Source organism: Panicum hallii, chromosome 9 (assembly GCF_002211085.1).
Source record: "Panicum hallii strain FIL2 chromosome 9, PHallii_v3.1, whole genome shotgun sequence".
NCBI classification, from domain to species: Eukaryota; Viridiplantae; Streptophyta; class Magnoliopsida; order Poales; family Poaceae; genus Panicum; species Panicum hallii.
Window position 1 is genome coordinate 69,307,388 of NC_038050.1, and position 12,551 is coordinate 69,319,938.

The following is a 12,551-nucleotide window of genomic DNA, read 5'->3' on the forward strand; positions in this document are numbered from 1 at the left end:
TCGTCAAACCCTTGCGGGAAGTCCTGATCGAAGCACTGTCCTTCGGGTTCGGGGTCGCAGTACTGGTCCTCAGTTGCTTGGTCGTGGTCGGGAACCTCGTCGTTCACTCCGCGTCCTACGACGCAAACAAACAGACACACAATCAAGCGAAAGAACTAAAAGCTTTTACCGATAGGCTTGAATCGGAAATAATTTAGTTACGGGGTTAGGGGCAATATCTCTGGGTGGTTTCTTAATGGCAAGACTAAAATTATACTAGAAGCGGAGTGGTAAAGTTTCGGATCAATCGGAGGTCGTTTCGCACATAAAATGACGCGCTAAAGGTGGTTTCAGGGCTTAAACGGGGGTTCAGGGGCTCGCTCGTAAACTTTCTGGAAACAGAAGGGCCTTTTCGTAAATCTTGGAAATATAAAAGGCATAACAAAAAGTGCGAGGGATCTTCTTGAAATTAAATTTATATCATGGGGGGGGTCTAGTTTTGGAAATAGCAAAAGGAATAGGTTCTTTTCGCAAAGGTGTCAAAGGGTGGAGGGGCTTCTAGCTAAATAGAGGAGAGGGGGGGGGTTTTTTTGGCAAAACTGCCCTTTCTTCCTCCTCCCTCCCGCACAGAACAGAGGAGGGGTTGGGGGGGGGCGCCGGCGGCCCAAATCCCGGCCGGCCAGGGCCAGGGCGGCTCGGGGGTGTGGGGGAAAAGGGAGAGGGGGCCAAGGGGACTCCATTCCCCTGCTCACCTTGAGCCGAGGTGGGGTGAGGGGGCCGGGCGACGGCGGGCAGTGGGCGGCGGCGAGTCTATGGGCGGCGGCGGCGCTGCAGCTCGGGAGGGAAGGGGCCGTGAGGTGGGTGAGGTCGTGGGGGGGGTGAGCCGCGCGGAGGAGCCAATTTATAGAGGGGGGGGAGGGCAATGGAGCGGCGGAGCCGTGCGGCGGCCGGTCACCGGCTCGGCGGGCGGCGCGGTACGCCTTAATGGCGGCCGTGTCGTGTCGTGTGCGTCGTCGAGCAGCGGTGCGGCGAGGTCGAGGCGCGGGCACGTGGGGCGGCGCGCGCGGCGGGGCGGGGCAGCGACGGGCGGCGCGGCACGCGCGGCACAGAGCGCGCGGGGGCGCGGCGTGGCGCAGCGGGCGACGCGGCGTTGCGGGGCCGGGCGTGCGCGCGGCGCGGCGGAACGCGGGCCAGGGCGTACGCGTGTGCGCGGCGCGGGCGTGGCTGGCCGGGAACAGGCGCGCGCGCGTGCGGAGGCCGAGCAGGGGACGGTGCAGGCGCTCAGCCTGGGTGGCGTGCGGGCGCTCGGGAGCAGAGGCAGAGGAAAGAGAGGAGAGGAGAAGAGAGAAGGGAAAAGGAAGAAGGGAGGAAAAAGGGAAAAAGAGAGGGAAAAGAAAAAGGGAAGGAAGGAAAGGAAAGAAAGAAAGAGAGAGAGATTGGAAAAAGAAAAGAAAGGAAAAGAAAAGGAAGAAAAGAGAAAGAGGGGAAGGCGTGTCGGCGCCGGTCGCGGCGGCGACCGCGGCCGGTCGGCCACGCGCGCGCGGCACGAGGAGCGCCGGCGCAAAACGCGGCGGGTGATCGCGTGCGGGTCGGCCATGCGTGCACGGCGTTCGTGCGCTGCGCGGGGAAAGGAGTCGCGCCAGCGCTATTCGCGGAAAGCTGTCTTGCGTGAGTGGTGCGGGATGGGACGGCGGTCAAGTCCGCTGTCGGTCGTCAAGGGTTAGGGTTAGGGTTTCGGCAACGAGTGGTTTTTAATCGGAACACTCTAGTGCGTGGTTTATTTGGGCAAATTTTCAGGGCGTTACACACGTGCATGCTGCAACTTGGCGTGCAATCGATAGGGGTTTGAGAGATAGTAAATTGGTTTTTATTAGGAGTAAGACCCACCTCTTAAAGCCTGGTCGATCTTATACCATGCAACCACGTACTGGGTGGGGCTCAGCTTAAGCGCGGGAGCGGTCGGATACACTATAGATACTTTGCCCATGCATATAGCGTGTGTTTGGTTGGGCTGTGGATTTTGAAAAGCTGCAGTGACCTGTGAGTTGTGAAAAAGCTGCTATGGAAAAAGCAGAAGACCGTTTGGTTAGAGCAGCTGTGTGCAGTAGGAAACTGTGTGCTGTGGATGAAATACCTGTAATACCCCTGAAGGTTTGTGGGACCGTATATAAACCAAAATACTCATACAAACATAGTATGTTTACTATTTCGCATGTAAATGTATAATTTGGAAAGAAAAATATTAAATTTTCTAAATTTTTCATCCATATGGTCTGTATAAATAGAACTGTAGCAATTACACAAGGTAAATAGCTCATAAAATTATGATATATATCAACGTAACTATTCTCATCTCGCACTAACCAAATCATCAGCGATCTTGTTACAAATGGTATTCATGGTATCTTCATTCTCTACCTCTTCACTCCCATCTTCTTGTATTTATGTCGTGCCACTTATAGATGGTACCAAGTACTGCTCATCAGCATCACATCTCTCAAACTCCTTATCACGCAAATTGCTATCACGGATAAAATGATGCAAAGCAAAACAAGCTATTATTATATGCTTTTGAGTATGAAGTGAGAAACTTGGCATATTTCTTCAAAATACGCCACTTCTGCTTCAAGACTCCAAAAGACCTTTCAATCATATTTCGAAGGGATGAATGCAAAAAATTGAACACTTCGTACTTTCCTTGAGGAGGGCCTGTACGATGTCGAAATTTGGGTATATGATATGTGCTTCCTTTGTAAGGTGCAAGATACCCTATTATGTTTGGATAACCCGAATCCACGAGATAATATTTTCCTATAAAAGTAACCAAGTGAGGCAAAATAAGTAATACAAGTACAACTAACTAAAACGAAGAAAATGATGTACCATGCATACCTTTAGGAGGCATGGAAAATGAAGGAAAATTTGCCAATGCATGATTGAGGATAGGCGTGTCATGCGCAGCACCTGGCCAACCAGCAATAACAAAGGTGAACCTCATGTCAAAATCATAAATTGCTAGCACATTCGGAGATGTATATCCATGACGACATGTGTGGTTAACCACTTTATCCACTGGCACTACCACTTTCACATGTGAACCATCTATTGCTCCAATTGCACCTTTGAAGTATGGCCAAAAACGGTTCTCTCTCACCCTTGCACGGTCTATGGAAAAAGTAGGATCTCTCTCACCCTTGCACGGTCTGTGAAAAAAGTAGGATCTCTCTCACCATCTATTGCTCCAATTGCACCTTTGAAGTATGGCCAAAAACGGTTCTCTCTCACCCTTGCACTTCATGAAATTTCATATGAACTGTCCAAAGCGACCGAGTGAAACGATTTTCAGCTTGTGAAAATGATTGCGGTCCTCCGACAATCCACAGGAACATCGCCAATGACTCAATGGATGAAACATTATTGGTAGAGATCAATCCGTTGGTAGATACTAGCAAATCATGAAGCGCCATAAAAATTTCGACGCTTATCCAAAACATCTTATAAAAATACCTTGGACGATCCATGCACCTCATCACCCATTGAATTCCAGTTTCCGTCGTTTCCCTGTAATCACATTTATGCAAATATCGTTCATTGTACAATTCCCCCATTTCTCCCATAATAGCAGCATGTTGGGCTAGTTCAGCTAGCATCAACAATCCTTTTTGTCCTTCTTTGGCGACATCTGCTAATTTTCCATCCATCTACAGAACAACAACAATATTTTTGATTCAACAGAACATAATAATAACATAATAATAAAAATTAGCATGTTACATGACAAATTGGTTCAGATCTTTGAAAAAAATAACATTAAAATATGAAAAGAAGAAATCACTGGCGTCCGTCATGCTCCATCCTAATCAAATCGAACCTTCCCTCAATTGTTTCTAAAGAGCTAAAAATCTCCCAAAATTCTGACTTCACAATAAGTGAAGTGGCTGTATACATTACAGCAGTTCCTTCTTCCACCCCACATTCTTTCACCATCTTCATAGTCATTGCTATAGTAGAAACATGGTTGGTTGGAGGAGCGGATGATGCTTCAACGCTTGTGGAGATCTTCTCTGCAGCAGTTTCTATCTTCTGACAAGTGCTCTTATGTAAACGAAAAAAGGCTCTTCTCACTCTTCTCTTCAGCACCAGCGGATGCCCCCTTGCGTTTTCTTTTTTTTCTGTGTTTCTTATCTTTTCAAAACTCTCTACAGGTTTTGATACCATATCCTCATCCTCATCACTTGCACCATCAGATGATATATCTCCAAGATATGATGCGGAAGACTCACTAACATGTGCCTTACGAAACACATAATGCATATCGTCAAGAAATTTTGGACCTTGTTTCTGGAACTTCAAATGAGGGCATTTGATTGCTTTCTCTTTATTGTTGCACATTTGAAATTAGATAAAAAAATATAATCAGTAAGGCACAGTATATATCAAATATTAGTAAAAATATCAAAATCAGATTATTGTTGCACTTGCAGTAAGGTGTTCGTTCCACCATTCATCCGAGCAGTCTACAGTTTGTTTACCCTCATCCCATCCAAGTCCAGTTGCAAGATTCTTGAACTCCATAAAAAATGTATAGTCCTTTTTCAAAGTATCTATCTTGTTCTTCAATTGTTTTTTGGTACGTTTATCACCAGTTTTTTCTGCAAACTTTAATACAAGATTCTTCCAACCGGTAGTAGCGAAAATTCCCAACGGCCTATTTCCAGCTTCTATCTCTTCTTTGCATACATCATACAAGTGCCTCAGAAAAAATACCACCCCAATCTGCCTTGTCACCCATTCTTGAGCCAAACAAAAAATTTCCAATCAACTTGCATGCAGCATGATTAAAATATACACGCTCACTCAAATGCTTGTTCAAATATCATACAGATAAAATATAGGTGCTCAAATATGATACTATATTTACACTATTAATTCCGCACCTAAATAACCGATAGGATTGGAAAAAAAATAATGTGAAACTTCTACGATGACGGGGGGGTCCTGTGGGCACCACGGCGGGGCGCTCCTGCGGCTGGTGCTGCGCCGCCGGGGGGAGGGGCACGGTGGGAGGCGGCGCAGGGTGGAGCGGATGATGGGCGGCGCGGGGTGGAGCGGATGACAGGGGAGGTGCTTTTGCCCTAGAAGTCACTGGAAGCAGGGGGGAGGTGCTTTTGCATTTGTACTAAGGTGAAAGCTGCTTTTGGGCAAAAGCACCTGGGTCATTTAGGCCCTTTAGTTGGCTTTTGGCTTTTGCAAAAACAAAAGCAGGTGCAAAAGCCCAACCAAAAACACCCATAGTATGGTAGAAAGAGTAGATCTTAAGCCAAAAAGATGACTGTATGGTCAATACTATACAGTACAACATATGACCTTAAGCTCAAAAAGCATATAGCTAGATCTCAACCTTGAGACCGGACCTCAATTAATAGAATACATTATTTTGCACATATCTGTAAGTGCAATCAAGCTCTTTGTGGGTTTTGGCGTTGATGACCACCTAATTAGGGAACTAATGAGATTCATCGAGATGATATGCAGGTAATGTAAAATGAGGATGATGTACAGGTTGGAGGATCCCCCAAATCTATTTGATGGCTATCTTGACTCATGAAGGCTTAATTTATTTTATATTTTGAATATTGAGTTTAAGGAAAGCCGTACTATAAAGAGTGATCCAAGTACAACTATCCAACTGTTGAACCAAATGTTCAAATCCTGAAAACCACATCCTCATACTCAACCAAAACAGCCAGCAAAATTTCACAGTCAGCAGAGTTGTTTTGATGGGTGCGGCAGTGCCGCACCTTGGTGTGGCAGTGCTGCACTTAATGTACCGTTGGAACCAGAGGGGTATAAATTCCCCAACGGTTACTGACCTCCCAACAGTGCTCCCAAACGTTCAGATTCGCAGAAGAAAGAACCACAGCTCTTCTCTCTCTCCTCCATTGCTCCCACCTCATCCCCCAAGCGGATCTCCACATCCACCCACCAAATCTTGAGGGAAAGGGCAGCAAACTTCGATTGGAGAGCAGATCTACTGTTTCCCCCACTCAAAAGAGCATTTGGTTCATATTTGGCCGGCGGTTCTAGGGTCTGTTACTCTTGGAGTTTGCTCCTAGCCGGCTAGTGGTCGCCCTTGTGCTTGCCCCTCCGTGTAGCAGCCCTGGGAGGTCTGTAACTTTCCCTTGCAGCTAGTAAAATCACTCCTCATCTCAAGAGTTCACTCTCTTGACTTGAGAACGAGGACGGGCCGACCTTTGTGGTGAAGCTCAAGCCTTTTGTGGCAGCCTCAACAACGTGGACTTAGGCCAGCCTTTGTGGCGACGCCGAACCACGGGATAAATCCTTGTCTTGCGTGTTGATTTGCTTTATTGTTTAGATACTTGCTTGTTTTAGGTTTGAGTCCGATCTACTTATCTACTGTGGTGTTATCTGTTTTAGCTCCATATATGTGTTGCTGACACCTGCAGGAAACCTAGAAATTAACTCGATCTATTTTTGGTTCGTCAGTTTTTGAACTCAGTAATTTCTGTTCTGTTGAGCACGGCAGTGCCACACTCGGCACAGCAGTGCTGCACTCACCTCTAACGAAAATTTGGAGTTGAGTTTTTACAGGCCTATTCACCCCCCCTCTAGGCCTCTTTACGGGTCCAGTGATCCTGCAAGTGGTATCAGAGCCGCGTTGCTTCGTATACGCTTCACCGCGTGAAGTATGGAGACCGGTGGAGGTTCGAGGAAGACCGGTGGCAAGGGAAAAGAAGTTCGCGTGGAGAATGTTGGTAGTAGTAGTGAGTTGTCACTATCTACAGCCAGCAACTCCACTCTCAAGGATGCTCCTGAAGGGAATTCCACCGATGCTACAAGAAGAAAAGAAAGAAAAGAAAGAAGAGAAGCAAAGCTCAAGAAAAGAGAGGAGCGTGAGCAAGAAAGGAAGCTTCAAGAGAAGCTGAGCCGCAAGGAAGCTAGAAGAATTACAAGAGAAGAAAGAGCCAAGAGAAGAGAAGAAAGGGCCAAGAAGGCATATGAAGCATCATCAAGTGAACTATCATCTAGTTCGGATGATGGTGATGATGATGTATCATATCATATCATATCTCCAAGGACAGCAAGAAGGGTGAGAAAAAGAAGAAGGATGAGAGCAGCAGCAACAAGAATAAATACTCCGCTGTATCCTTCAATTATTCTTCCTGTTTCACTAACCGTGACAAGAAGTCTTTCATTAATGTGCCCGCGGGCAAATTGCCTCATTTCGATGGGACCAACTTTGCCAAGTGGAAGCACTTGATGAGAGCCTATCTTATTGGTCTTCACCCTGGTCTTTGGGAGATTGTGTGCAGTGGTTTTGAAGGACCGGAGGACCCTGATGCTCCCACACATGAAGAACTAGCTGCTGTCCATCTCAACGGCCAAGCCACAAGCATTTTTCTTAATGCCTTGGATGGAAATGAGTACAATAGAGTGATGAATGTTGATGTTGCAAAACAGATTTGGGACACTTTGCATTTAGCACATGAAGGTGTTGATAAAGTGAGAAAAGCAAAGATTGACTTGTTGATGGCCAAGCTCAACCGGTTTGTCATTGTTGATGGAGAAGGGCCACAAGAGATGTTTGATAGGTTGATGATTTTGGTGGGCAAGATTAGAGGCTATGGTGGTGATGAGCTTGATGACCACAAGGTAGTAAAGATCATGTTAGAAGCTTACTCACCAAGAAATGAGACCGTAGTCACCTTGATTAGAGATAAGAAGAAGTTTGAGCACTTCACTCCCAATGATGTGCTTGGAAGACTTTTGACATTTGATATGCAAAGAGAAGAAGCAAATGAGAGAAGAAAGCTTGGTGAGTTGCAAGCAAGGTTGGATGGCATGAAAATCAAAGATGTAGCTCTCAAGGCCAATAAATCAAGCAAACAAAGCGGTTCAAGCAAGGCAAAGGGCAGCAAGCAAACTTCTACTTCTCAGCCCAAGAAAGAGAAGAAAATGCAACAAAACGATGATCCAACTTCCTCCTCAAGTGAAGAAGAAGACCATGGGGCAGATTTCAAGAAGATAGATGATATGGCACTATTCATCAAGAAATATAACAAAGGGCTGAAATCAAATGGGTACAAGCTTGTGCAAAGAAGGTTCCCAAACAAAAAGAAGCGGACTTGCTATAATTGTGGCAGCACCGAGCACTTCATAGCAAATTGTTCTTATGAGAAGAAAAGCAACAACTACAAGAAGAACAACCATGAAAGCAAGCATGAGCACAAACAAGAGTATAAAAGAAAGAAGAAGCCTATGGGAGAGGCACACATTGGGCATGAATGGGATTCGAGTAAGGAGTCAAGTGAAGAGTAAGTGAAGATTGCCACCATAGCCATCCAAAAGCCATCCTTTACACCAAGACTCTTCAACAACATGTCCGATGATGATGACTACCACTCCTCTCACATTTGTCTTATGGCAAAGGGTGAGAAGGTAAAACTGAAAGCCACATCTCCTCCCTCACCATCTTCTGGTGATATCTCTAGTGAACTTAGTGATAGCTCTAGTGAAGATGATGTCTCCAGTGATGAGGAACTAAATGAGATAACTAGAAAATTAGACCCTTCAACTAAAATCTTCATCACTAAAACTTTGGAGGATTTAGAGAGTGTACAAGCTGAGCTAGCAACTAGAGATGATGATCTCTTAGCACAAGAAAAGTTGTACATTGCTTGCAAGGAAGCTCTTGCATTAGAAAAAAGTGAGGTGTCATTTTTGCGCAAAGTTTTGGCTAATGAGCAAAGAGAACATGCTCTCACAAAGAAGGCAAATATTGCACTCAATGATAAGTATTGTGTCTTAGATGAAAAGCACAAGGAACTTGAGATGCAATATAACCTTCTTTGGGAGAGCACCTCACATCCTTCTAAAGCAAAGGACACCTCTACTCTCTCCACTAGTCAAGATTGTGGAAAATGTTATAATGTTGATTTGAATGTTTATCCCACTAACCTTGCAAACATGGAGGCAATGAAAAAGGAGATTATTAGGCTCAATGCTATGCTGAACAAAAGTGGCAAAAATGATCAATCAAAGAGGCCAAAATACAAGGAAGGAAGATTATCTCACATCAAAAATGGACTTGGTCATGAAAAGGGTAACAAAACCAATGGTCGCAAAGTGATCAATGGTTTTGAGTGTGTTCAGTTCATCGGCAAAGGTAAGATAGGTACAGATAGACCTGCACAGAGTGTGACATAAAAGCCAACCCGAGCAGCACAGCCTGTCAAGTGCAGTAGTGCCGCTGTGAAGGGAGGCAGTGCCACACCCCCAAGAAAGGGGAAGGTCACCTACTTTTCCTTTGCTCATGATAAGTCCAAGAAGCAGATCTACAAAGTGAAGAATAAGCACCAGAAGCCGAAGAATACCATCTGGGCCACCCCAAATAGATATTCTTATCAACCGAAGGCTCATGCACATAGACAAAGCTTGGGTTCATGCTTTGTATTGAAAAACAACAGTAAGGGGGAGGTGTATGCCAAATATGTTGGCAAAGATAGAAATGTTTATATTAACACCTCTATTTGGGTTCCTAAGATTCTTGTTACTAATATGCAAGGCCCCAAAAACATTTGGAGAACTAAATCAAGGAACTAAATCTGTTTTGCAGGCATACTCCTCCGGTGGTTCAAGTTGGTTGCTTGACAGTGGATGTACAAATCATATGACCGGAGAAAGGAGTATGTTCTCATCATATTTCCCAACTACAGATTCTTGTGAGAACATTATTTTTGGTGATAACTCAAGGGGGATGTGATTGGTCTTGGTAAAATTGCTATTACACTTGAGCATTCAATTTCTGATGTCTTACATGTTGATTCGTGTAGTTACAATTTGTTGTCAGTTTCACAACTTTGTGAAAAAGGCTTCAATTGTCTCTTTACGGATAAGAGTGTGGAAGTCTTTAGTAGGGAGGATTCCTCTATTGTCTTAACAGGCCGCCTCAAGAACAAGCTCCACTTAGTTGATTTCAACAAAAGTGAGCCTAAGCTTGAGACCTGTTTAGTGGCAAAATCTAACATGGGTTGGTTATGGCATCGCCGACTAGCTCATGTTGGGATGAGAAACTTGGCCAAACTACAAAAGGACAACCACATTCGTGGACTAACCAATATTGACTTTGACAAAGACAGGATTTGTAGCGCTTGCCAAGCCGGAAAGCAAGTAGGCGTACCTCACCCACCAAAGAGCATCATGACCACCACTCAACCTTTGGAGTTGATTCATATGGATCTCTTTGGACCGGTTGCCTACCTTAGCATCGGGGGTAACAAATACGGATTAGTTATTGTTGATGATTATTTTCGTTTCACTTGGGTATTCTTTGTCTTTGATAAGTGCCAGGTACAGGACAAGGTAAAGATATTTGTAAGAAGGGCACAAAAGGAATTCGGTCTCCCTATCAAGAAAGTGAGAAGCGACAATGGGACCGAATTTAGAAACCCCCAAGTTGAAGAATTTCTTGATGATGAGGGCATCAAGCATGAGTTTTCAACCCCATATACCCCTCAACAAAATGGTGTAGTAGAGAGGAAGAACAGGACACTCATTGACATGGCAAGGACGATGCTTAATGAGTATAAGACGTCGGATATCTTTTGGTGTGAAGCCGTCAACACCGCTTGTCATGCCATCAACCGTCTCTACTTACACAAGAAACTTAAGAAGACTTCATATGAACTTCTCACCAGTAACAAACCAAAGGTATCATACTTTAGAGTGTTTGGGTGCAAATGCTTCATTGTAAACAAAAGGCCCCGAACCTCTAAGTTTGCTCCTAAAGTTGATGAAGGTATTCTTCTTGGTTATGGATCAAATGAGCATGCCTATCGTGTCTTCAACAAAACCTTGCGTAGAGTTGAAGTCACAATAGATGTGACATTTGATGAATCTAACGGCTCTTAAGTAGAGCAAGTTAATTCAAGTATTGTAGGAAAGGAGGATCCACCATGTGAGGCAATCAAGCAAATGGCCATCGGCGTCATTAGGCCACAAGAAGTTCAGGCCACAAATGGGGAGGATCCACAAGCTGTTGCTGCACAAGATTCCGCTGACGTACTCATTGACCAAGTGCAGCACACTCCTGCTGGAAATCAACAGAGTGGCAGTGCCGCACTTAGGAGCGGGAGTGCCGCTCCCTCTACCTCGACAACAGCTTCACCAACTCCTGCACCACCAATTGAGGGGGTCAATCTTGATCCCATATTTGAAGAAGAAGAAGCTGAAGGTGAAGAAGAAGAAGAAGAAGGTGTTGAGCATCCTAAACTACGCCAAATCATTCAACGGGATCACCCTATTGACAACATCATTGGAAGCATCCGAAGGGGGTGACAACAAGACCACATTTGGCAAGTTTCTGCCAACACTACTCGTTTGTGTCACCCAAGGAACCAACCAAGATTGAAAATGCTCTCAAGGATCCAGATTGGGTTTTGGCAATGCAAGAAGAGCTCAAAGATTTTGAGAGAAATCAAGTGTGGAGCTTGGTGGAAAGACCCAAGACCAACATCATAGGCACCAAGTGGGTTTTCCGCAACAAGCAAGATGAAAATGGTGTGGTGACAAGGAACAAGGCAAAATTGGTGGCTCAAGGCTTCACTCAAGTTGAGGGCTTGGACTTTGACGAAACATACGCACCTGTGGCAAGGCTTGAAGCAATCCGGATACTTTTAGTCTTTGCTGCTCATCATGACTTCAAGTTATACCAAATGGATGTCAAAAGTGCATTTCTCAATGGCCCAATTCAAGAATTGGTATATGTGAGGCAGCCACCGGGTTTTGAAGATCCCAAGTTCCCCGACCACGTCTTCAAGCTCCATAAGGCGCACTATGGGCTTAAGCAAGCTCCAAAAGTATGGTATGACTGTCTTAAGGATTTCTTACTCAAACAAGGCTTTGAAATAGGCAAAGCCGATCCTACTCTCTTTACACATAAAGTTGGCAATGATTTATTTGTGTGCCAAATATATGTCGATGACATAATATTTGGTAGTACTAATCATATGTATGTTGAAGAGTTTAGTAGGACCATGACAAAGAGATTTGAGATGTCTATGATGGGTGAACTCAAGTTTTTCCTTGGTTTTCAAGTCAAGCAAATGAAGGAAGTGACATTCATAAGCCAAACCAAGTACACCCAAGATATGTTAAAGAAATTTGACATGGTGAATGCAAAGCCAATCAAAACTCCCATGCCAAGCAATGGACATCTTGATCTTGATGAAGAAGGAGCACCCGTGGAGACCAAGGTATATCGTTCTATGATAGGTTCTCTACTTTATCTTTGTGCATTTAGGCCCGATATTATGCTTAGTGTGTGCATGTGTGCTAGATTTCAAGCTAACCCGAAAGAGTGTCATTTAATGGCCGTTAAAAGAATCTTGAGATATTTAGTACACACTCCGAATCTTGGCTTGTGGTATCCCAAGGGTTCCAAGTTCAATCTACTTGGGTATTCGGATTCCGATTACGCCGGTTGCAAAGTAGATAGAAAAAGCACTTCGGGGACTTGTCAATTCCTTGGACGGTCCCTAGTGTCTTGGAGC